Genomic DNA, 26,098 nt, shown 5'->3' on the forward strand with positions numbered 1-26,098 from the left:
CTTATATTTCCTACGTTGTGTTTGCTGTAGGTGTTGTTATAACATAAGAGATTATTTACCCCGGAACTATAATTCATGAGCCTATCCATACTCACCTTATTCACTTCCCTATACCATTAGCTTATTCACTTCCCTATACCATTTAGCTTATTCACTTCCCTGTACCATTAGTCCGTTTAGAGGGTTTGTTTACTACCCAGAATGAGTGGTAACCGACACAACGTAAGTATAGAAATAATAGGGTTTGTTTACTACCCAGAGTGAGTGGTAACCGATACTTAAGGGAGAGGGTGGAAGTAATTGCGCTTACTCGACAGAATAAGGAAGTATAACGTATTATTTGATATAATGAGTCAAATTCATTTCTTTGATATGGGCAACCTCTTTTATCCGCAGCATGACTTTCTCGGCATGGCGCTCTACCTATGGACTTCCTTCGTCTAAGCCAAACAAGGTATATATACTCTTTCTTTTCTTCGGAGATTGTCTATCCTGCCCTGCGCTACGCCTATCTCTCTGGGTGTCAAGCTATCCGCCCCTACTTTTCTACAAATAAGGAAGGCAGGCTTACGACCTACGCTCTACCTCGGGCTTTAGTTCATGGAAATCTTCGCCTTTGGAATCAATCTCATTTCCTGGAGCGCAAAGAAGCAGCGCCTTACTCACCTATGAATGAATCAATCTATAGAAAGCCCTCTTTGTCAAGCTCCACAGTTTCAAGGTTCAGTTCCATTTCTAGTTCCTGTTTTCTCGTATAAAGAATGGAATGCGAAGGCTTCATATCCTGATCCTTACTCTGTTTCTGCAAGTGTTTAGTCTGCTTTTTGTCCATCTGCTTCTCTTGAAACTACTGATTCTCCAGCGCCAACACCCGACTTGAGAACTGGCTCGGATCCTTCTTTTATGGACCTCTTTTCTTTATTAGGGTTGCCAAGAGCCCTTGTTTTGTGGAAGATACCTCGCATCAAAGCAATGAGCACCAAGTCCTGTCTTCGTAGATGCTTTCGGGCCCCACTAACAACAAGAACATTACCGAGTTTATATATTCAACACCCTTTGCAATCTCTCTTGCACTCGAAACTCAAGTCATGGAATACATTTATTGCTTAGCGCCTGTTCCGAGGTACCCCCACAGCTGAAAATCCGATAACTGGAATAGGCCGACAAGGAGCTATAGGAACTCCACGACTATTGGGTGCTAACAGGACCTGCGGATTCTTTAGCATCAGAGAGAAAGCTCTATATTCTTTACCTACCGAAGATCAGTATTCCTCACCTTCACCTTATCCCGTATCTTATCTTGACACTCCGGATACAGGCTAATGATTCTACTCCTGTTTCGGCGCAAGTATCTTCTCTTTATTCTCTACTCCTGCTGATGCCCCAACTCTATTTGTTCTATTAACTCCAAAACGATATTTGTTCTATGAATTTACCTATCTTATAATAGGCAATCTTCAATCAAGACACGAATTGCCTTAACCGATTAACTACTGTTGGCCAATACGAGTTTTGTCCACAAGATCAGAAGCTATTACTGGCTTTGATGCACTACACTACCCTAAGTCAATCAGTCTCATCCTATTCCTATCCTAGCAAAGTCCATTAAGTAGATATAAGTTCTGCGCTAACAGCCAGTTTCCGAATGATTTGTTGAGTTCCTATCTTCATCGTCTTCCAGTATAGAATCTGCAGTGCTAGTCAAGTCTGGGTTTAGGGCATAATCTTAATAAAGTGCTTCTTCAGCGCAGGTTTAGTCTGCAGTAAGTCTACTTTCGGTTTCGAGGTGCCTATATCTAGCTTACTCTTGGGTCGGGGAAGCATATTCCTATTTCTCAGAAGCAAGGGATTCCGTTTCATTCTTTGTTGCAAGCCGGTAGCTCGGAAATCAATCTATTACATGCTATTATGAGAGACTATGCAATCAGATCTTGTGAACATGCTTAGGAACCAGCAGAAGATAAGAAAGAAGGGTTTTGTTCAAAGGCCAGGTCCTCCCTATTAAGGATATTCAACAGGAAAGGGTGCCGACATGAGTGATTGAAGTTGAACTCGCTAATCTAATGTACCACTTACTAATTACTTGAATCCAGCTTACCAAGCAATTCTCTCGTAGACAACACTAGCACCGAACCTAGACTTATAAGAACAGATGTGCTTACTGCTGATTGACTTAGCGCTGAAGAGGATCATAAGAAATAAGGTTAGGGGCAATACAGTCCATTCTCTGGTCATTACTTTGAGCTAGAGTCAAGTAAACAAAACGAATACCCTCTTTCGAGTTTAGCGCCCGAACTAGACTTTCCACTGAACTTCCACTCCCTGCTTCCAATGAAACTTTAGACCCGGCTTGGATTCTTTTACTGGTATTATTTATACTGATATTTCTCCTATGATCTAGCACGTACAAAGATGAGAATCAAACCTATGGTGATAACAAGAATCGAGCAGTGCTATGAGAAAACCAACTTATGTAGTCGAATAATAAAGGTATGCCTTTCCGTCTGCTGCTCTTGGATCCCAATCTGACTTGACTGTTCCTTAAACTCAAATCACTCGTAGGAAGAATTGAACCACAGTGCGTCTCACACTCGAACAGTAGCTAAACCTAGACTATACTCTCCGAGGTGCGTCTCATCCTTTGACTAATATAATAAGGAATTGCACTGGTGCCAACAATACTTTTACTCATAACTGGGGAATCCCAACACAGCTTTTAAGGCTTTGGCTACTGATCTAAACCTTGACTTACTTTATCTAAGCCTGCCGCTACTTACTTGAAAACTGTGCTATTACTCGACCTCAGACTTGCTTTACTGACCTCAAATCTTATTCCTAACAAGCAAATGCGACTGACATTAAATCAACAACTACTGGATACTCATCTTTATTCCACCGGGCTCTAAGCCTACCTTCACTAGCTATCAAACTCAAACTACTGTTTCTCGTTCTACCGCTACTTGCTTTTGGTCTTACTTCCCTTACCAGCAAACTCACTCTCCTTGATTTGATTCTACATCCACCCCCCAACAAAGAAAGAAGATTCTTATTAACCTGCCGATCAGTCACCGAGTAACTACTAACCAAGCAGGCAAGTCACTTCACTACTAGACAAGTTGGATTCTGGGCTTCTTACATAGTAATAGTAATTGGATTCTGGGCTTCTTACATAGTAATAGTAATAGGATGAAACTATCGATGAAACTACTTGCATTGAGATCATCTTCTTAATCCGATGAAACAGGAACTGGGCATTCTGCTGATGATCCTAATCCTTATTCTGCCTATAATGCCTCTGATCCCTCAGCTTATCCATATTCTTATCTTGAAACGGAGTAGGGGCCCAGCTTCTGATACAGCGGAGTCTCTTTAAACACCTTATGCGGCTTACCTCTTACTTGCGCCTGCATCCTCACACGACTTGGATCACTTAGCGCATTTATGGAGTTGGGCTTCCTTCTCTTATGAAAGTACACCGAACAAGCAAAACACTCTAGCTTACGTGGTGATTGATTTGGTCTAATCTTCTCTTCCATTCTTCAGCGTTAGGAATCTTCGTATCAGCGTTAGGAGGAGAACAGGACTTGTCTTTCAGCTTCCTTTAGCCTTCGCATTCCAAATGATATTCTGCTGTCGAACAGTCCAGTCCGTCCATTTGAGTCGACTTTCCATCCTTATTAATATGATTCTCTTGCTTATGCACCTCTTTCTACACTACAGAGTTAAAGCGACTCTTCCATAGCAGTTTTCCGCCCAATATCATTCATTGTTGCGTAGCTCAGCACTGCCTCCTATACCCTTCTGGTAACTTAGCATCTTTGACTTTTCCAACAACTACCACTTTTCATTTCTTTTTCTTCTTCTTCTTTTTTCATCCCACGTAGCAAGCATCTCCTCTATTACTGATCTCACGTAGCAAGCATCTCTTACGGATTCTCCTTATAATAAATCATAGGATCTCTAATCTCTTACAAATCCAGCTCCACCACTTTGTCATTGTCATTTTCGTTGTTGCCATCACTACTAGTCTCAAGGACAAGAAAGAGAAATAATAGGAGAAATAGAGTTTTTCTAGTTTGCAAAGAGAAGCCATGTTCTTACATTTGGAACATAGATATGAATTGAGAAACAAGGATGCAATGAAGATGACAAACTAGAGAACCCCATTTGATGAGAGTTAACATGCCTAGTGTTATGAGAGAGTGCTAAACAACTATCTTTCTCTTTTTCTGCTACTATCATTCCATTTAAGTAGCTCCTCATATCTTTAGTTATTAGCCATACACCCTTATTTCTCTTATTTCATCATTCTATCCGATATAGCAGATAAGAGCCATACATCCTTTCAATCTCCTGTTTTTTAGGCCCCAAATTCATGGAATAAGCTTTTGCTCTTTGTATCTCATGCCCATTTATATACTGCATTTCCACATTGGATGATTTCTAGTTGCTTGTATCGACATCAAAGCATTTTCTCTAATAACACTTGCTTAAGAAACCATATTTCTCTATTATATAGGTAGGATTACAAGTATTAAGGTAGGATGATAAGGATTAAGGTAGGATGATAAGGATTAAGGTAGGCTGACAAGGAAAGAAATTGGATTTCAGTTCAATGACGCAGTCCTCACTTCTATGTAGGGTATATGGTCCGACTCAACCCCTTCCCCTCGCCATGCCACTATGGAGGAAAGACGTCTATCCAAGCCAAGACCACGGGTAGTTTCAAAAAGGAGAGGAGCACAAGGGAACAAGAAAACAATAAGCTCAATACAATAGCAGAAGTGAGTTCAGAAATACTTTGTGCGTTAGTGAAGTGAGTTCCAGAAACAAGCAGTTGTGCTAACACGAGCGGAAAGCCCTTCCCCTGCCATTTCAATATGAATGTCAATAATCTTTCTGTTTATAAAGCATTGACTGTAAGGTAGTCCTCTCCTGACTCGAAGGAAAGGTTCAAAGCTGCCTCCATTCACAAGTCACATTCATTTGTTGACCGACAAGAATAGGTCTTTGCTCTTTCAGATCCGCTCTTCTCTTTGATTCCGAAAATACTCTCTTTCCACAGTTCCAGCTATTCCTTACTTTAGAAAGTATGCAGCATTTGTCTAAGTAAACTTGAGAGTCTATTTATTGGACGAATTTCCCTGCACTGCAGCTCTACACCAGGGCGGTCATCATTGAATACTCCTTTAGCAAGCGCCCCGGTAGGAAGTTATGAATCTACTAGGGCTGCCGTTGCTTGTTCCCCGGAACTATAGAATGGAATTGAGTAGACAAGTGATGTAGTTGATTAACTTGACTCAGTAACTCTATGCTATGTCGGCTTAGTTGGTTTTCTCTCTCCTTTACCTGGCTGAGAAACCATATGATTAGTTGGTTTTCTCTCTCCTTTACCTGGCTGGGAAACCATATTATATAAGAGCGTAAAGTCACCTCACAGCTTGTTCAATATTAGTACTAATAATGGAATATCACTCACACATGATATAAGTGCTTTACTTACCTAACTCGAAAGAAGATTGGATAGCCTTCCTTTTGCTCTAATATAGAATCTTGTAAAGTAACCTGCCTGATATAAGTGCTTAACCTAACTCGAAAGAGAAAGAAGATTTGATAGCCTTACAAAAAATATAGAAGATTGTAAGGTAACCCCGGACTACTGTTAGTAAAGTAACCTAACTAAAGTAAGTAAAGTCACCTAACTAAAGTGTCTTTGGTTATCGAATCAAATGATTATTTCTAAAGGGTGTATATTTTCAATGTAGTACTCTTTAAGGGTAGATGAATTACCGACCTATTGTACTATTTGTATGAAGGGAGAGAAGCTCGTATTGTATAGTATACTAGTACTAATCTGACTAAAGAATTCCCACTCCGGGTACAGCTCCCTCACTTGCGCCAAGCCAACACCCTTATACCGCACTGCTGAAGGTTATTCTATTTCTTCTGTTTCTGCTTCTCTTCTGCTTAATTCCGTAATGAATGGTATGACTAACGCTTAATTCCGTAATGGAGCGTCAAGGGAGTGTTGTTTACTTGATTCTATATGTAGCACGCTCTCAAATTCAAGCAAGTAAGAAAATCATATATATAGTGCACACATGATATAAGAAAAGTCCACTCTAACACTGCATTGTTTGTTCCATAAGAAGAATGACTCCTAACTATTGCTGACGCCGATTTGAACTCCCTCCCTAACCCGAGCTATGGTATGGAATCTTATCGTGTTGAAGAAGAGTAAGATAGTACATCCCCTATTGTTGAAGAAGAGTAAGATAGTACATCCCCTATTGTTGAAGAAGAGTAAGATAGTACATCCCCTATTGTTAGGTTCTTTTTGTTAGTCGAAGTCCACTTGGAATTTCAAATGAGTTTCACTCGCTACAGCTACCATTTGGACTAGTTTTTCTCTCAGTCAAGTATCGGCTCCTGGCCAGTCTTTGGTTTGCAGACGTTTGGGAATAGACCGTCTTCTTGCTCTTTTCAAATATTCCAATATTAATCTAGCTTTTGATGCCTAACAATTGAATTACGCTTTCACCCTCGGTCAGGTGGTCAGTGAATTGGTCTTCCCTATGAGTTAGTAGGAGCCGAGCCTGGTTAGAAGAATGGTTCTTGGAGGTCTTAGTAGATGGTCAGAGTCTAGGGATATACTCATTGACTAGTAAGACAGTCTGAGTACTCGTACCATTCATGGATTAGTTTACCAATCGAGTCAATTGAAGGAATGCATCTGCACTCTCCTATAGCCTATATGGAGGTAGACCTCTTCCTTCCAGGTCATATAAAGAATAGAGATTATTTCAGACGTGGTGGATTGGAAGAGTAATCGTAGGATCGTCTTCCGGCGACGGATCAATTTCTGGCTTATTTAGGTATGATCTTCTCATCCAATCGTGGAAGCCATTCAACCTCTCCTCGGGACCCTATTATTTAGCTTAGCCCGCAGCTGAAAGGAACTTGAGAAACCCGCCGAGAGAACCAATCTCTGGTAAGCAGTAACCTGGGCAGCAAGGTAAGGCAACATGGGTTCCCAAAGAAAGGCCGCCTGGGAGGTTTAGCTTAAAGAAGGAGAAAGATCTGAGTTAACCCAAAGGAGAGAGATAGGTAAGAAGTGACTCTTAGAGGCGCCGTTCTTTAAGCCGTATTTACCTTGCTAGGTCTGTCTGTTGTCAAAGAATCTCTCTCATAGGTTAGCTCTCTGGTAAGCGAGCAGGATTAGTTAAGTTTGCTTTCTTCCCAAAGTAAAAGAATCTCTCTCATAGGTTAGCTCTCTGGTAAGCGAGCAGGATTAGTTAAGTTTGCTTTCTTCGCAGCATGAGAGCCAGTCAGAAACAGGAAGAGGTGCGTCTAGCCTTAACCCTTTTGCCAGTTTTCTCTAATATTACTTTATTGCTAAGGCATCGGTTTTAGGAAGCAGGGTAATGCAATTCTATTAAAGGGGCGAATCGCTAGTTAGTGGGAATAGTCCTTTCCTGGGTCGTAAGCCAGCATCCACCTCACGAACAAGCAGTCCCACGTAGCACTAACTATCAATTTCATAGCGGAGTGAAGTAGAGAAGACGTCTCAGTTCTGCCTTAGCTATAGAGTGGGGAGTTTTCGTCTCAAGATTTCTGCCTCTGTTCAACTCCTCTGATAGCTCATCCTATGATATGAGTTTCACAAGTGGTTTACCAAATTCTATAAGTAAGTTTACGCTAATAAGATTATTCCCAACCCTTAACTTCGGTAGAGCAGAATCAGAATAAGGAGAAAAAGCCAGAGAAAAAGCTGGTCTATAGCTTAGAACACCGACAGCAGCACAAGCACCGAACCTAGACCAAACAAAAGCGGAAAAGAGAAAGAGCGCGCGCCCCACACCCCGTAAGTCCTGTGCTGTCTTGTTGTACTTTGTTCGACATAATGAATTGCAGAATGGAATTGGGAATGCGAAGGCGAAGTGTTGTCTAGAATCGAAGTGGAGTGTAATCCTAGTGTGAGTGTAGCTCCGTAAGCGCCGAGTCAAACTCAAACAGTCAAATCATCTTTCGAGCACATGTCATATAACAGAGGAATCTTACCAGAGAGAGCAATCTTACCAATAATCATTCTATACCTTCTTACCGGAGAGAGCAATCTTACCAATAATCATTCTATACCTTATTGCATCTTTTACTTGCGTTGCGGGCTTGCGAGTCTAGCGTTAATGAGCGGGCATGAGACCACCCTTACTTTAGTTTCAACTTCACCTCCATGTGGGCATTAAAAAAGATCTGATATATACGACAACACTCGAACAAACATCGGATTCTGAATTCTTTGCTTCTTATTCCACTTCATTTCTAGAAGTAAGGATAACACTAGAACTACTGGTATAATACCACAAGAAAGAAAAAAGGTAGAATACGCCCAGCTCGTACTAGGCGAACATAAATGGACTCATATGAAGTAGACCTATACCTAGGCATAGACCTCGCTTCAAACAAACCCTGTATTGACTTTATTATTACCCCAGATCCGGATCTACCAAGTAACTACTACAAAGTTTGCACTCTACCTACACAGTTCCCACTCTTACTCCTGATCTTGCAGACTAAACTCTAACTTCACTTTCTGAACCGCCAATACCGAGATATCGAACGGATTCTGATACAGCTGATGCTTCTCTTAGCGTAAAAGCCAATAGGGTCTTATTCTTTTGCTACTTTCACTCGAACGAAGGATTCCTTTGCTTATTATTTATACTCTGTTCCTTTTTCTTCTACATCTTCTGATCCAGCTCATGACTGAACCTCTGCATCTGAGTACGATTCCACTCATGAACTGAACTTTGTGCACTAGTTGGTTCCCTTGCCTACCTATAACTACATCCAGAGTTGCGGTAAATAAGAATAGTTATCAATTCTTTAAGTTGACTGAGGAAAGAAAAGAGGTAAGTTCAAGATGGATTCTCATCGGAGGAGTGAAAGAGTGAGTCTAGTATAGGAGTTCCTTCGGCGGCAGGAGCCCTGTTGGTTTATTTACTCTAACCTTCTATGCGTAACACATGGGTGAGACTACCAATACCAACTAACCCCCCGAACCATACCTCTAAACTGACCTTAACGAACCACATACTACCAACGGACCTTCCCGAACTATAACCAGAATTCCAATTAGTAATGGAAAACCTCTCCCTTCATTGCTCGATCCCGGCATTAAAGAAAGAATAGTACAAGCGAAGGGGTGTCGTCAACCCAACCCCTAAAGTGCATTCTCCTGTTTGAGCTTTGGTCTTCTGCTTCAGAGCTTGATTTAGTAGTAACTTGCCCGGTCTCGTACGTAATAGAAGCGGTCTCTTATGGTATAGTTTCCTTCCTACAAGCACTGTTTTCATTCCAAGTTGATAGTTAGATCCTTATAGTTTGAGTTACTTGTCCGGTCTATCCGGGGTAGGCTTTCCGTCTTTTTGACAGTGGTTCGATTCCCACCCAGTTACTAGTTAGGCTCGTTAGGCACAGTGGATTTCTTTACTATAAGATAAAGTACTATAGCCTCAAAAGCACTAGTTCGAGTCCTGTTAGCAGCGATCTCAGAATTCAAAGACAGCAGTGCGGGAATGAAAGCATAGAGGCACCCTTCTAATAGGTAGTTTAGTTCCTCCTTTTGAGCTCAAGTCTTGTTAGCCCGTGTTGGATTACTATTTGTTAATTCCATTCTATAAGTGGAGTAGTTAGCTTCTATAAGAGTTGGGGTTTTCCCAGTTTCACGTATTAGGGGAAGTAGTAGTGGCTCCCGAGTCACTAGTTTAGTCTATCAGGGTCGTGTCCAATTCCTTATTACGATTATTCCTTCTATGGAGTTAGGGGAGGCTCCTCGGTAATGTTTCATTATTGTTCCTAGTAGTTTACTACAGTTCTTTATTTGGAGCCGTTATCTTAGACACTAGATTGAGTTCCTATACTAGTATAACTTTACCAAACTAGACAAAGACCTGTTGATGTCACTTTCAGAATGAGTTATCCAACTAACTGTTATCGGGGAACGAAACCTTCGACGCGCCCGGACGATGGTGAATGATCGCTCGCTTACGGAATTGGTTAACCCAAAACCAGAATTAGTGATGAATAGCCCTACCTTGCTTTGCTTTATGGATTGTGAAGACCGAGGGAACCCACCTTCCAACTAGACACAGACTTATTGATGTGTTACTCAAGACAGACTTGTTGATGTTACTTAAAGAATGGGCTATATTAATGGAAGGCTAAGTTATGTTATACTTGAGGAATGAGTTCGTGGCTGCTCGTGGACTGATAGGTGCTCTTCCAGGACTATGTGTTTTGACTTTCATAATGATTCCCTTGCCGAGTAGGTGCGATTACAATTGAACCAATCAGACACAGACTGAGTTATGTTACTCAAAGACGGAGTTGTCTTACTCTGGGAATGAGTTGTTCCACTTTAAAGAATGCGCTTAACCACTTTGAAGAATTAGTGAACCTACCGCCAGAAGGAGGGAGAGCCTACCTTGCGCACCAGAAAAGGAATGATTGTTGTTACTAAAAGAATGAGTTACCCTACCTTGACAACTAGCACGGACTTATTGATTTGAGTAGAATATATTGTGATTTACTATAGGATATTGATTGATGTTACTTTAGGAATGAGCTAGGGGAATTTCAGAATGGGTTTTCCTACGACATTGATTGTTGTTGCTCGCACCCACGATGACTCTGACTGAATAATGGTCTCTAGCAGATTGAGAAGTTAATTCATTAGAGTATTATTATATGTTAATTCATTAGAGTATTATTATATGTGAATAAACAAACAAGCAAATCAAGTAAAGCACCCGAAACTTCTTATAGTGCCTCTACCTTGAATTGGATGAAACTATAGCACCGTGGGAACTCCACCTTTTCTTCACCGACAACAGCACTGTCAATAAGAATTGAGCTCTATCTAAAGTCATAATTCCTTTTCATAGGCCGGGAATGCAACGAACAAGCCAAAGAAAGAGCCTGCCCCCCTGCACTCTTATTCTTGAACACTGACTGGCCTGTCCTGACTTACTGTATCTAGATCTAGCCTCACACTGCCGCTTATGAGCTCGCCGATGCTTACCTGTACTCTTGAGTTCGATTGTTAGGCTGACTTTTCGCACTAGAATAAAGAAATAGTGCCTAACGAAACTAGCTCTAAACTACGAATCAAACTAGTGCTTCTCAGGATTACTATCTATAGGCATAAGAAATAACAAAAGAATAAGGGGCGCCCCCAACTAAGGAAATCCTGAAAATGATAACAAGGCTTCTCCACTAGTGGGCTAATCCGATCTAGTGATAAAGAATACACCCACGACTGCAGGGCTATAGCTCAAAACAGGGAATTCCACTCATAAGTAGAAGGCTGAAATCAATGTTAACAAGAAAGGAACACTACCCTAGAAACCAGGCCCCACTACCCGAACTTGGATTCTAAGACCACTTACATCAACCCTCGCTCGTTAGTTGAAAACTACCTCTCTTTGCCTTGAACCTCGCTTTACTGCCAACAAGCCTGCTCTTACAGTCTTTGAGCCAGCCATTGCTTTCTCTCATTCTCAATATCTTTCTTCTTAGCCTTACTTTAATGTCTCTCGTTCTGTTACTCGTACTTTTCATTCCGGAATTCCGTATTCCTTGTTCTTCTATTATAATGGGTTTTCTCATATTCTATTTCTCTTCTATTTGCGAGTAGTTTGCTTAGCGTAACAGGGGTGAAAACCGAGATGACTTTCTCTATTTTTGTATCAATAAAGGTAGCTTCTTTTTCTTTGAACGAGAGATCTGTTTGTTCCGGTGCTAAGTGAACATAACTCTTTCTTTGCTTATATTGATCCCTGGTTTTGTGTGTTGGCTGCATGTAGGGTTTTGTTGCGTGCCATACTAGGGTTTGGTTTCAATCAATAGGTATGTGTTTCGTTATGCAATTCAAGATATAGGTTTTCCATTACTAATCAGAATTCCAGTAATAGTTTGATAGGGCAAAAAGCAGTCCAAACCACAGCTCTACTTATTCTCTTTCTGGTCTCAAATGACTGAGTTAATGGTGGTTCATAGAATGAGTAGGTGCACCAACGACCTACCTATGAATGAACGAGGTACCTTATATGCCCGGGGTCTGCTCCATTAATTAGGTACTTGACTTAAAGAATGAGCGGACTTGAAGAATGAGATTGTGGTCGCGAGGAGAGGTACGTCTGATAAGAAGAATGATGTTTATTTATTATCATGATGTTAACTTACAATAATGATGTTGACTCAACACCAGCATAACGGATCTATCGCTCAACAGAAAAGAAACTAGCCTTGTGAGACTAGACAGAGTTTCCCTAATAAGATAGAAGAGAATATTACATACGTGAACAGAGTAGTGCATTTAATAATATGATATATAATAAAAGATAGAATCAAAGAAAAGAGAGGAAGGCTCAGATGCGCTAAAGCCGGAGTTGGCTCCCCAGTTATTAGAACTAGTGTTGTTGTCATCAGTGAAAGTTTAGATGCAATGTAAGCCTAACAATCGAACTAAAGAATCGATGGGAGTAAGGGGAAGGTTGAAACAGGAGAATTCGAATTTAGGAGATAAGTCTAAGCCTAATAGTGAAGTGCGGAAGCAAGGCTATCTTCTATACGGGCAAGGCATACTCAACTACAGGGGAGAAAGTCAGCCCTGTCTAGGCAGTAAGTAATACTCAAAGACGGGCGTTCAATTAAGGATGATATGGAGCAACGGGCAACTTTCAGGCAGGAGCTACAAAGCTGTAAGTCAGGCTTGGCTTTGTTTGTTATAGAAGATGGGAGACTAAGATGGGAGGGCATGGCCTAGCCTAGTAGTTAAAGGCTTTAGTGGTAGGCTACCTCTCCTAGTGTGCTTGGTCAGACTTTAGGGCGGGGCAATAAGGGTTGAAGCTAACGACTAAAACTCCTTCCTTTCATTCTTCATTAGTTGACTTAGCTACCATATGATTTATTCCCAACTGACAACCCTCGCACCGAGTAGTATAGTATAGTTGACTTTCTTCGTATAGTAGAGTCAAGTTCCTAGAGTCATTAGTTTAGTTACCCCAATGACTTAAGGGCACAGGCATGCTTTAACGACTTCACTATAACAACTCCTGTTTTCGGCGGTAGTGAGTTGCGGCTTTACCTTATCTTAGCTTTTCTCCCCTGTCTCTCGTTTTTCAACTCCAAATTCCAATCCTTCGACTTCTTCCTGGAAGGAGAGTATTAGTATCCAGCTACTTTCTCGCCTTATGTATTTATTGTTTCGTACAACTAGAAGAAGCATCCTGCAAACTAAGAATTGAGCTAGCGATAACAAGACTATAACTATCAACGGGGAATTCCACTGGTGCTTTTGAATATCTTATCTGCATATAAAGAAACCAACTCGTGCCGGCAAGGCTTACCTACTATATAGATAGGAAATGCACTACCGACAAAAGACCTTAACTAGCAACTGGGAAACCCACTACTACTGATGAGACTGCTATTCCTTTCTTTTATTCTTCAACTTATGTCTCTAAACCTGCCTCTCTTTACTCCCTAGTTTAGTCTTCCGTTTACAAGTATGGTTCTGGTTCGAAAGTGAGAATGAAAGTAAGTGACTTGGCTCTAGCCTGAGGTAGATGAGAAAGAGAACAGTAGTGCTAAGGTGCTCAAACAAAGGGAGTTACAGAGTGGAACTAGTACTAAGAAGTGGAGCTAGTAAGGCAATTAGTAGTAGCTTGCCGTGGAGCTAGTAAAGCAAAGGATGAAAGCAGTGCTAACAAGACTGATGCGGTGCCTAGGTAGCGGCGGTACTACTAGGGGTATTGACTCTCCGATGAGCTAGTTGATCTAGTAGTAAAGTGAGAATTCCACCAGTCAGTAGAAGCCGTAAAGCAGCTACATTCCCACCGATTCTCTGATGCTAGTTTCAGAATGGAGCTAGTAGTTGACTCCACGGTGGATGAGCCTGAGTTCACAGAGCCAGAGGTCTAGTAGTTGGTTGTTTGCTATGTCTTTGTAGTTGTTTGCCTACTTACTATGTGGTTCGGGAGCAATAGATGAGCCAGCTGCTTGTTTCAAGAAGTAGGCGTAGTGGTCCAGTCCAAGTCGAGTATCTTCTTTTGTCTACAGCACCTCATAGAGAGTTAGTTGAATTCTTATTAGATTTAGCTGTTACTACTTTCGAGGATAGGTATGCAATAAAGTAATAAAGAGAGGTGGGCAAGGTCCGCTATAGAGTCAAGGTAACTAAACCATATGCATTACTGGGCATTCATTCGATTCTTCTTACTTAATATAGAATTCTATATAAGATCAAACTAGCACCGCTTATGATCTCACTGATCTCCTACTCCGGATAGAGCATCGGATAAAGGGTCGGTTTCAGAGATAGTTTACAGTACAGTATAAGATTCCAAAGAAAGGGATGCGGGAAGGCAAGTTTCCAGTGTTGATGACGAGATAGGATCTTTTCTCATGCGTGCTTTTTCTCATGCGTGTATCAAGTGAGCTCGTGGATATTAAGTATACAATACATACAGTAAGGGCAAAGGTGCTTAGTGTTATAGAACTACGAGATCATCAACAGTAGAAGGAAAGTATCTTGTTGCGCGCGGGAAGAACTAATTAATTAAGGGCAATGGAGTTCCTGTTGGTATATTAAATACAATACCAGAGTTAGGACTTCAGAATGGAATGGAAAAGTCAGAATGCAACTCTGAGAAGAAGAAACGGAATCCGAGGATGTAGCTAGGCATGAAGGATATAGGTTACTCACCGACCATGTCCCTGTGCTTTGAACCAACCTAAGTGCTATTGAAACTCAGAATGAAACTGAGGTATTATACTGCGCCTAAAGAGATAGAATATGTATATACCCATAAGCTCTCTTAACCTAACCAATCTTGTATAAGAATGCAACTAGCTATTATTGAGTTGTAAGACTTCAATTCTTATATAGCATGCTCGTAGGGTTCAATTAAGAATCAAACTCCAAAGTGAGAATGAAACTCTGAAGTCAGCAGCAGGTGAGTGCGATTATGAAAGTTCCGAGCCAGTAGTTGCGAAAAGTGAATCAGCTGTTTCCGGTTCAAGAGAAGGATCAGAGGCGAGGCGTCAGTGAGCAGTGCGGGTGCAGTTCCCCAAATAGTACTTGTTGAATGTAGGTGCACATGTTCAGTTATAGAATGAGTTTGTAACCCAAGTCAGGGGGATAGTTAGCTGAACCATCAAGCGTTTCTGTCGAAGTGGAGTTACGGTCAATTCTCTTTTCTGCGCTCGAAACAAGCTTAGGTGAGCTAACAGGAACAAGCAATAGGGGAAGGGAAGCAACAGGAACAAGCAATAGGGGAAGGGAAGCAAAAGTGGAGTAATGCTCTGTTAGGTTCCACTATTCCATTAGTTAATGTGCCTACTCCTTTATTAAGTATAGAGAAGGTTCTGCTACGTGCGCTCCAGTTATGGTCCAGTCCAAGTCTCAAATTGAAGTCGATGAGATCAGTAGCTGGAGAAGAATCAAGATTATCAGCTAGAGAATATACGGGATCAGACTAAGTATCAGCAGTCGGAGGAGTATATAGATATGGATCTTAAGCAGGAGCATCAGCTTTATCAGATGCAAAAGAGCAGGAAAGTCTCTAGGTGTTGGATGTTACTTCATCTTTGATTTTCTACCCTTAACTACAAGCAAACTGTAAAATAGCCCATTCTCGTTGTTTATAATCCATGTGTAACGTAGCTTATGGCAAATGACACATGCTTACCCCCTAAAAGCTGTTATAGTGCATTTCTTCTTAAGAACATAGACCTGCCTCGCTTCTATCCTAAGAACAGAGATCCGAGAGTCATCGAGAGTAATACTGAGATTCCAGCTTTCCCGCTGACTTCGCTTACCGCCCTTTTCCCTAAAACTGAAGTAGACCAGATCAGTGAGTTATAAAGTTCCTTCCTTCCCTCGCATTCCAAATGATATTCTTACAATTCCAAGGAAAACAGATAATTGCACTTGTTAATAGTAATTTGATTCTGATAGTACTTAGTTTGGTTCTTTTTCCTAAAGCGGATTTTTGTTGCTAGTGTTATTATTGTGGCTAGGGCTATTAGACCTATCCCTATTAGACCTATTCCTATTAGTAGATGCACTACATCGTACCTGGATTGGAAGATTGCAAAGAGAGCATAGAGCGTTGAGGGCGGAGTCATAGAATGAGAGAGCGGATCATCAAACTTTTCAATTAATAAATGTAAGGCAGTTGCCTAAGAGTTAAAGGCAAGAGTCTAGTCTAAGCCTATTATAATGACATTAGGTAATACAGAATTGAATAAGTAAATGGAAGCATCTAACTAAGGATGACAGGAACGAATACAAGAAGGGAAGAGATGAATGGATAACTCTTCCCGGGGGCTGAAATCCAGATTGAGTTGCAAGTGTTTCGGACTAAGAGTTACTAGTTGGCGAGTGGGATAAGGGAATGCCAGTTCGAAGCTAACGAGTGGTATGGTATACTAACTTGTAAAGGATCATAGGCTGTAGCTGTAGAATAAAAAGCAGCAGAGCAAACCTGAGGTCTAGTCAATTAAGTGATGGAGTAAGTAGCAGCAGTCTTTGTTGTGAGTTAAGGTCCCGCCAAGTAACTACAAACGACCGCCAAGGCACGACTAATGTGCCGCGGCAGTGGGCTAATGACTAAGCAACGAGACAAGTAGACAACCAAAAACTCGGTAAGCTCTATAGCTTTCCTTTTGCTTCTCAACTCACTTCAAGAATATAGGAGCAAACTTCTAAAGGAACCTAACCTAAACCAACAAGTAATGGAATATCGGCAAGCATTGAATGCAAAACACTGATTTTAGGCGAAAGGAAGCTGATAGATCCGACAGTAGATGAAAAGAGCATAAGTGGAATCTCGTATATAAGCCAGTACAGGTAATTACAGAATCAAAGGTTTAGCGGTTAAAAAGAGATGTTCCCGCCCGAACTACCTTAACAGAGACAGATCCGAGCCCAACACCGAGATTATTGCCTTCTTTTCTGCTTTCCTAGATTATTGCCTTCTATCTGAAGCGCTAAGTCCTGATTCCGGTGTCAGATAGTTTGAAGACAATCCAGGCTAGGCCCATCTCTCTTGACAGCTAGGTTCGAAATAGATTTCTTTAAGTGGAAGCGGTTCAATTCAAAGGGTAAACAAGCTAACGTAGCTTCTTTCTGCGCCAAGATCCTATGTTTCTGCACTCAAATCCATTCCTGTTCCTGTTCGACTTGAATCTGTGTAAGCAGCCATCGGTTCTTAAACTATAGTTCGGGTCAAAAGAAAGGGGACAATGCGTATTTCCGGAACCACTTGTTCTAACGGGCTCTTAGCACCTTACCTGTAATTGATTCTGTCTGATCTAGATAAAGCTTCTTCACTTGCATAACCACTTGCTTTATACCCTTCTTTTAGCACAGCTTTAGATCTTGATAGAGCAGAGCTTCTTATTCTTCTCCCTAAGCTGCTTCTTTGACTTCGACTTCCGATCTAGCTCCATCTTCTGATTGTGATCCACCAGTTGTTTAATAAGTGGTGTTGTTACTCGCTTATATCATATGCCAGATAGGCTGGGTAAAAAGAAAGAATATAGTAAAGACATTGAAGTGCAGAGTGGGATCTTTGCTTAGGCAGGCAAGAGCTAGCAGGCAGGGTATTTACTGGTTTCTATGCTGGGTGCTCGATATACTCAATTCAATGTTAGATGCGCTATAGGAGGCCCCTTATTTGAAGCTAATTTTCTAATGAAGTTTCCATTCTTATCTACTAGGGCAAGAAATCGTTATCAGAGCTCAAATCTTAGATGCTATGCAAGAGAGTTCAATTCAAATTCATGAGTTGGATAGTTTATGAGTGGAGATGCTGTGGAAGCTGTTCGAAAGGAAAGTGAAGTGAGAGTTCAATCTACTGGTGGGATCTGGCTCTGCTCTATCTGCTTACTTTGACTCGGATCAAGACTCTGAGCTAAAGGAGTAGTCACACCTCTGCACTAACAGGCTTTCTATCCTGGCTTTCAAGATACCTTATACTTGGTACCCTTGCTTCTGATCTTGGGTGTACGAGATGAAAAAGCCAATGACTCTACTTGTTTGGTCAATCTCAGGTGTTAGTGGCAGTTAAGTCGCTTATTAATCCTCGTTGCTTTGCCCCGGAATAGGAATAAGAGGGAAGCTAAGCTGTACAGTACAGGACTTGCTCATAACAGAGTAGCTTGCCCAGTATAAAGCTAGGCAATAAAAACGAGATCTCAAGGAAGGATTCGAAATTGCACGAGTCTAGTTAGAAAGGGGATTTTGCATAAGTATGAGTGGTAAAGACTCGGGGCTTGTTAGTACTGGTTCAATTCCATAAGTGAGTTTCTAGTGTAATAAGGTTAGGGAAAGCAAAGCAAAGGTTCTGCTAATGGTTATTGGAGTTTCCAAGGATAGCTGTTCTAAGGCAATGTAAGGCAATATCAGAATGGAATCGATAGACTTATAAGAAGAACCCTGGAAATGCATACTTGACCAAAGAAGGTGGGAACTAAGAAGTCACCTAGATATCAAATAAGAATCAAGGTAAGTAGTTAAAGAGTCACAACTGGGAGCGGTGGACTGAGAAAATAGAGGTGTGCGGTCTAACAGTTAGTAGTTGACGAGTGAAAGAAGGGGCAAACTCTTCCATTGCTGTGTTTCGGCCTTGCTCTTGCTAGTTTAGTTCCTTATTGGAATAGAAAAGTAGAAGTTCCCAGTACGACCAGACCAGCCAAGGGCCAAGCGCCAAGCAGGAAAGTGACTACTAGAGATAGAGGTTACTGGGCAAGTTAGTATAAGAGGAATCGGACTTAAACTAAGAAGAGGCATACTTTGAGTTAGGAATGAAAGGAACAAGTCTGAAGTGGTGTATTACAATATTAGAGCTAGTAGTCGCAGGCTTATAGGCAGGAGATATAGGTTCACAGGAAGTCAAGCAAGACTTGGGCTCATTAATGGCAGGCCCATAGTTGTGACTTTGCAGTTTCATTCCCTGTTAGTTGGGTAGTTCACTGAGATACTCCACAAGTAGGTAACGTCTTATAAATAGGAGTTTTCATTCTATTCCTTTTAGCTGTGATCCTATTATTATTAGTATATAGCATAAGCTAAAAGCAAGTCAAGCAAGACTAAAAGCAAGGGCTGCGTCAGCTGCGATGGCAAAAGTAGTGACATAATTCAAATAAGGGTAGCTAGTTCCAGGGTAGAGAGTGCAAGTAAAGGGTTTCGCTATGGAAACAAGGAAGGGTAGACTAGACTTAGGAAATAGATAGTAAAGCTCAGCTGACTGAGAGGCAGGCTATCTTTATGTGGTTAGGTCTTCTTTATGCGTTTAGGTCCTCCACTTATGTGTTCAATTCTCATTCCCATTAGTAGTAGAGTGATGTAGTATCACCCATGTTTGTAGTTAAGGGGTCGGGTGGTTCCAGAGAGTACCATCTTTTAGGGTAGGGTAGGTAGGAAATACTTGTTAGGTAGGAAATACTTGTTAGGGTGGTGACCTCAACTACTCATTCTATTACAAGGCAAGGGTAGTTGTAGAATTCCTATACAAAGAATACAGGAGCAAACTAAGGAGTCAAAGAATTCAAAACCAGCCCCCTGATTCCCAGCCGGAAGCGTACTGGATCGGAATGCACCTCTGTAGTTACAGGCTTTATTAGGAGAGGAGCTAGCCCGGCCGGAGTAGAGCTCTTAAAACAGCCAAGCAACGACTAGACGCCAAGTAACTACGTCAGTTACGCTAAAGTGAGTTCTGGGCAAGCAACTACGATAAGAAATGGAATTGATGTTTTCCGACTTACTTAATAGGGTAAGCTGCCTGCGGTTATTATTCTTCAAAGGGTGGTTCGGGTTTTCAAGTTGTCTACGAGAAGGTAAGCTGCAGTGAGAGTGTAATCCCTAGTTAAGAGAGAAAAGAAGCTTCAAATGGAATTCTTTTAGGCTTAGAGAGAGATTGGAGTTTGTCAGTAGAAGCTACAGAATTGCCTGTTCCAGGGCGAGGTCAAGTGGAAAGTGTAGTTTAGTAAGATAGGATTGAAGTAAAGCCGTCAGTTCAAGAATCAAATCAATAACTATCAGACTGATACCGGTAAGTAGTAGACTCGGAACGGAGCTGGCAAGGCATAGGATGCAGCTGACCAATCCAAGCCTGATGCCAGTGAGTATAGGACTGATGCGGTGTCTACTGATTCTCTGTATGGGTAGCTCGGGTCTAAGAGTCAAGGTAGCAAGACTGATGTTGGGTATACTTAGGCTGATACTGGTGCCAGCAAGCCTTACCCCGGGGCCAACCAGTCTATCCGACCCGAGTCAAAGAATTAGTCACACTCGAATTAGTCACATCCCATTTTTGTCACATTCATAAATTAGTCACATCCGAAATAAGTAGAAATTAGTCACATGTGGAATTCATAAATTAGTCACATCCGATGTCTATGAAATTAGTCACAGCTAAATCTAGGCTATCCCAACAAGTATAGTAGTAGAAATTAGGCACATCGGAGATTCAATGAATTCTTTGTTGCTTTGATCGCATAGAGGTCAAGAAGGAGGCCAGATTACTCACATATAGACATGCGCTCGACTCGCAAGTAAAGGTTATGAAGCAACGGACATCATTCTTGATCCACCTCGGGCTCCATTAATTCTATAGCTTACTTGATAACTGGAACTGTCCACTTTCACTCACACCCGGAGCTTACTTGATAACTGGAACTGTCCACTTTCACTAGTTTAGTTTAGGGCGAGCTCAATTCTTTTCTTTTTCACTCCCGGGGCCCGTTTTAGGCCAGTGGGTGGGCTTTAGGACTTGGACTGCTGGGTGTCACTCCTTTACTAAGATACAAACTTCACTCTTTCACTCCTAAGATAAGAATCAATCTTTCACTTCCCTCTTTTCTTTCCTCTTAGTCACACTCATTTTAGTCACAACTACCTTATATACTGATTTTAGTCACAACTGCTATATATACTTTAATTAGTCACAGCAGGAATCTCCTTATTTTAGTCACACCTGGATGAAACTCCTCTCTGCTAACTCAATTCGGCAACGATTAACTTCATTCGGCTCAGCTACCTGAGGCTCATCTCCCATACTTCTTTCTCTGGTTTCTTTCTGTAATTGGTCACTTTAGTCACATCTGCCTATGAAATTAGTAGAAATTAGTCACAGTAAGGGAGCTGACCAATCCAAGACTTAAAGCAAGGGCCGCTAGTATGGGTCTCTAACAAGGTAGCTAAGGCTGAAAGCAAGGGTAGCGAGACTGAGAGCAGGGAGTCAAAGACTTAAATCAGTGCTTACCGAGCCTCCACTCGCTTACTTTCAGACTCAAACCACTAAATCAAAGAATGAACCTAAGCTAGCAAGGGATAGGATGGAACTGGTGCTGGGCAGACTGGAAGCACTAACTCTAAGACTCCAACCCATGCTTCCAAGACTGATACATGCCCCCGACAGACTCAAACGACTCCTACTCAGAACCAAACATCCAACTAACAGACTGATACTGGATCCGATCAGCCTGAAACAAGTACCAACCAGCCCGATACCAGGTCAGGTCACTACAGAGGAATGGAATGGAATGAGTTGACAGAGTTTAGGTCGGAAAGGGGAGTGCGGATAGACAAGTCCTGTGTTCGGCAACCAGTGCTACTAAGTCCGATGCTAGAATTTCACCAGTGAACCAAGTCTTGTGTTCGGGAACCAGCAAGTAAGGGATAGGTAGGAAGGAGTTACAGAGTTGAACTAGTATGTATGAGAATTGAGCTAAGGAGTAACAGACTGATCGGGTAGGCTCAGATTGAAGCTAAGGCGTTACAAGCTGTAGCTAAGGAGTGAGAGAATGAAGCTAATCGGGGAAAGACTTAAAGCAGTGCCGGCAAGAACCAAACAGTGCACTATCAGACTCAACCAAGGGCTGCTGGGACTGCTGCTTAGGTGTTTGAGACTTGAACCGGTGTCACTGAGACTGAAGCGAGGTATGCTCGGGCTGATACTGGGCATAGGCAGACTTAACCAAGGAATAGGCAGACTTAAACCAGGTAGTGGCAGGCTTCAACTGGTTAGTTACAGCCCAAAATCCCGTGTTTCCTCAACTTTTCATGAAATTGGGGTTCTCTATTAGCGAAAACAGGGTTGCTACCTAAAAACACGGTAAAACGTGAACTTTTGATTCCTTTTGATCGGTCCAGGAAGGAGATGGCCTTCGCTATCAAAAAAGACGGTAAAACGCAAAAAGAGAATTCCCAATGGGTGATCCAGGAAGGAAAACAGGGTTGCTACCTTTTTGACCGGGAAAACGCAAGAGGATCTGGTCTTGCTCATATACGGCTACAATTCCATACTCCCCGCTTCTGCTCGACTTCCTACTCCGGGTAGTCCTGCTTACTTAACTGCATCAGAGGCTAGATCCGGAGCTGGCTTAGTCAACGGTGGGAAGAAGAGGAGGTTGTTTCAAAAGAGACTGTTCGAGTGATAAAGTGAGAAAAACAATCCAATCATAAATCACAAATAAAGTGAAAGACTACTTATATTTCTCATGTACCAACACAGTAGCACTGCACTGCCGCTACACATTAGGAGTTACTTGGTGACTGAGCCAGGTACATTAGAATACAACCACTGCTTCCAAGCCTGATATTGGCGCTACTGAGACTTCAACCTAAACTTCCAAGCCTGCTACTGGTGCTATTGGTACTCGGAATGGAGTTGATCGGTGGAAGACTGATACCGGGTAGACTCGGACTGAAATAAGTACAACTAAGACCTCCAACCGATGCATCTAAGCCTGAAACAAGGCATAGGCAGACCTCACGACGGGACTAAGACGAGGGAGTTACAGGCTATAGCTACTAACAAACAGAGCCAGTGAACCAAAGACAAGACTTCAACTAGCGCTTCCAAGGCTTCAACTCGTGGGTATAAGGCTCCAACTGTAGCTGCTCAGCCTGATACTGGTGTTGCTAAGCCTTCCACTGGTGCTTCCTAGGCTGATACCACTGCTGCTGGTGCTATGTAGCTCGGGTATCTAACCACTGCGACTAAGCCTTGGTATGGAGCTCCCTAAGATCAGATTGAAACAAGTAAGCCTATGACCAGAACTCCTCATATAGTACTCAGAATGCAACTAACCCCGAGCAGGCTTCAACCCATAAGTGACAGGGCCAAGCAAGTACCACTGAGACGGATACCACCGCTACCGAGGCTACAGCTACTAACTACAGGACTAAGACAACTGCTAGCAATCCTTCCACTAGTGCATCTAAGGCTTCACTCAGTACTGCTCGGAATGGAGCTGGTGTCACTCAGGCTTGAACCGGTACTGGGCAGCCTGATGCTGCTAACAAGGTGCTCGGACTGACACCCCCGCTAACAAGACCTCAACTACCAGGTCAAAGAATGGAGCTGCTAAGTGATAGAACGAAAGCAAGGGTAGTTAGAGATTTGACCCAGTGCTTCTCAGACTGATACTAAGGGTGGGCAGACTGATCTGTAGGTGTTACAGACTTAACCCAATACCGACCGAGCAGGTTCCAACCAGCGCTCCTCAGCCTGCAGCTATTGTTACTAAGACTCCAACCCACACCGAGCAGAATGGAAGTAGTGCATCCAAGGCTTAAAGCGGGGGTGGGCAGATCGATACTACTTCTAGGCAGACTTAAGCTACTCCTACACAGAACCAAACCAGTGTCACTCAGAATTGAGAGCTAGTCAATCCAAGAAGGGAGCTAACTAAACTCAGACTGACACCTATGAGTCTCAGCCTTCAATCGATATCACTGAGAATGGAGCTAAGCAGTCAAAGAACGAAACAAGCGTTAGTAAGCCTATAAGTAGTAACAACAAGACTTCAACCGGTACTAACAAGACTGACAGTAGTGCTAGCAAGACTGATACATGCCCCCGACAGACTCAAACGACTCCTACTCAGCCTGACAGTAAGGGTAGCTATTCTCGGACTGATGCCATGGAATTAGAGGCTGCTGCTGGGTATTATCAGACTGAAACCAGTGCTACTGCCAACAGGACTAAGACCGGGTAGCCAAAGAGCGGAGCTGCTAAGGGATAGAATGGAGAGCTAGTGAAACTCAGAATAAGAATGCAACCGGTGAGTCACAGAATTGAGCTGACCAATCCAAGGCTTAAGCCGGCAACAACCAGACTGATGCCAGGTAGTTTAAGAATGCAACCGGTATGTACGAGAATTGAGCTAGTCAGTATCAGGATGAAACCAGTGAGTCTCAGAATTAGTCACATCCCATTTTAGTCACAACTCCTATATATACTTTTATTAGTCACAGTGAAATTAGTCACATCCGAAATAAGTAGAAATTAGTCACATGTGGAATTCATAAATTAGTCACAGTGAAATTAGTCACATGTGGAAATTAGTCACATGTGGAAATTAGTCACACTCATAAATTAGTCACAACTCCTATATATACTTAAATTAGTCACATCAATTAGTCACACTTAAATTAGTCACAACAAGAATAAGTAGAAATTAGTCACAACAAGAATAAGTAGAAATTAGTCACAGCCTGAAACCGGATAGACTCAGAATCGAACCACTGAGGGCTCGCTACCGCTATTAGCTCACTGACGCGACACATTAGTAGTGTCTTGTCTATCCGTGCCTTGGTGGCTATAACCAGTGCTGCCCGGACTGCAGCTGCTAAGGGATAGAACGAAACAAGGGAAGGGAGTATGGGACTGATGTCTAGTTGCTAGGTATGTGTATGTTGCTGCTAAGCCTGCTGCTCTGTAGGTAGCTAGGGTATCAATTGAGCTAGTATGGGAAGGGTAGCTAGTGTGGGTATTGATTCTCTGATGAGCTAGTATGGGTATGCAGCCTAGAGAGTTAGAATCAAACCGGTGAATCCAATACTATAACTACTAACTCACAGAACCAAACCGGTCAATCACAGAATGCAACCCGTACCACCGAGAATGAGGCTAAGGAGTGGCAGACTGATGCCGGGTAGGATCGGAATGAAGCTAAGGGATATCAGGCTGATGCTGGTGAGGAACATCCTTCACCTGGGCAGCTAAGGTATCTAACCACTGAGGGCTCGCTACCGTTTAGCTCCACTCTTTCTATTACAAAAGATGTGTTCTGTCTTTCTCCTTGCTCGGCCCCTACGAAATGAAGGGCTTTCTCTATTCTATCTTATTATAGGAGACTCTCAGATTTCCCCAACAAACTCTACTACTGGTGGGGTAAGCCAAGAATCCATCTCACCACACTCGCACATCTCATAGGAATGTAACAGAGCTAAGCCAACATGAATGGAAATATGACTTTCTGTCTCGCCTGTGGTATACCATTTCTGATTTTCCACAACTCCCTTCCCGCTAGGGCAATCAGAATCAATGGAATCTATCCACTTATATAAATGCAGGTCAACTACTCTCTTTAGCACTGAAGAAGGAATTGAGGCAAACGGTTAACTTACTAGTTTTCTGGTTTGTGGAATCTTTCTCGCATATAACAGAATGGAGTAAACAACCATCATTGCTTCGCTTAGTCGCGGAATAGTTTCTACTGGCCAGACGCGCGCAGCTGGATGCTTCTCTTCTGCTAAGGCGGTGTTTCACCTTTCAATTCCTTTCCTCTTTGAGCTTTAAACCCTTTCCATTCCTTTTTCACCCCTGAAACAATAAGCTAGCTTTCAATCCTTTCCTTTCACACCCCTGCCCTGAAAACAATAAGCTCACTTGATACCCTCACACTCCTTTACTTGACTTCAAAGACAGACTTATACTTACAACTTAATAAGCAAAGCCATAATAAGCGCAATCACTGGTCTCGCCAACAAGGATTCCAGTCTAACAGAGCTACATCGGGAAGCCCATAATCAAAGTCAAGGCAATATCCGTTTACCTCATAAGCAGTTGGCTTGGACAATCAGTGGACTTCATAAGCCCAACATCAAAGAACGAAATCTCACTCACTGACTGACGTGTTTAAGTTCCAGAGGTGTTATCGACCAGAGGTGTGTCTTAATAAGTGAAGTTCCCCAACCCCAACAAAGAGCTTGATAAGGTCCTAATCGTTCAGCTCG

At 42.2% G+C, this 26,098-nt stretch overlaps 1 long non-coding RNA gene across 1 annotated transcript; it reads left to right on the forward strand.

Moving 5' to 3' along the window:
* The first annotated feature begins 3,051 nt into the window (after window positions 1–3,051).
* On the forward strand, window positions 3,052–12,097 carry LOC135658843 (uncharacterized). The gene is made up of 2 exons (XR_010505622.1): window positions 3,052–7,192; window positions 7,266–12,097. It is a non-coding gene; the product is annotated as an uncharacterized LOC135658843 (long non-coding RNA).
* Window positions 12,098–26,098: the final 14,001 nt, after the last annotated feature.

Source organism: Musa acuminata, unplaced genomic scaffold (assembly GCF_036884655.1).
Source record: "Musa acuminata AAA Group cultivar baxijiao unplaced genomic scaffold, Cavendish_Baxijiao_AAA HiC_scaffold_417, whole genome shotgun sequence".
Taxonomy (NCBI): domain Eukaryota; kingdom Viridiplantae; phylum Streptophyta; class Magnoliopsida; order Zingiberales; family Musaceae; genus Musa; species Musa acuminata.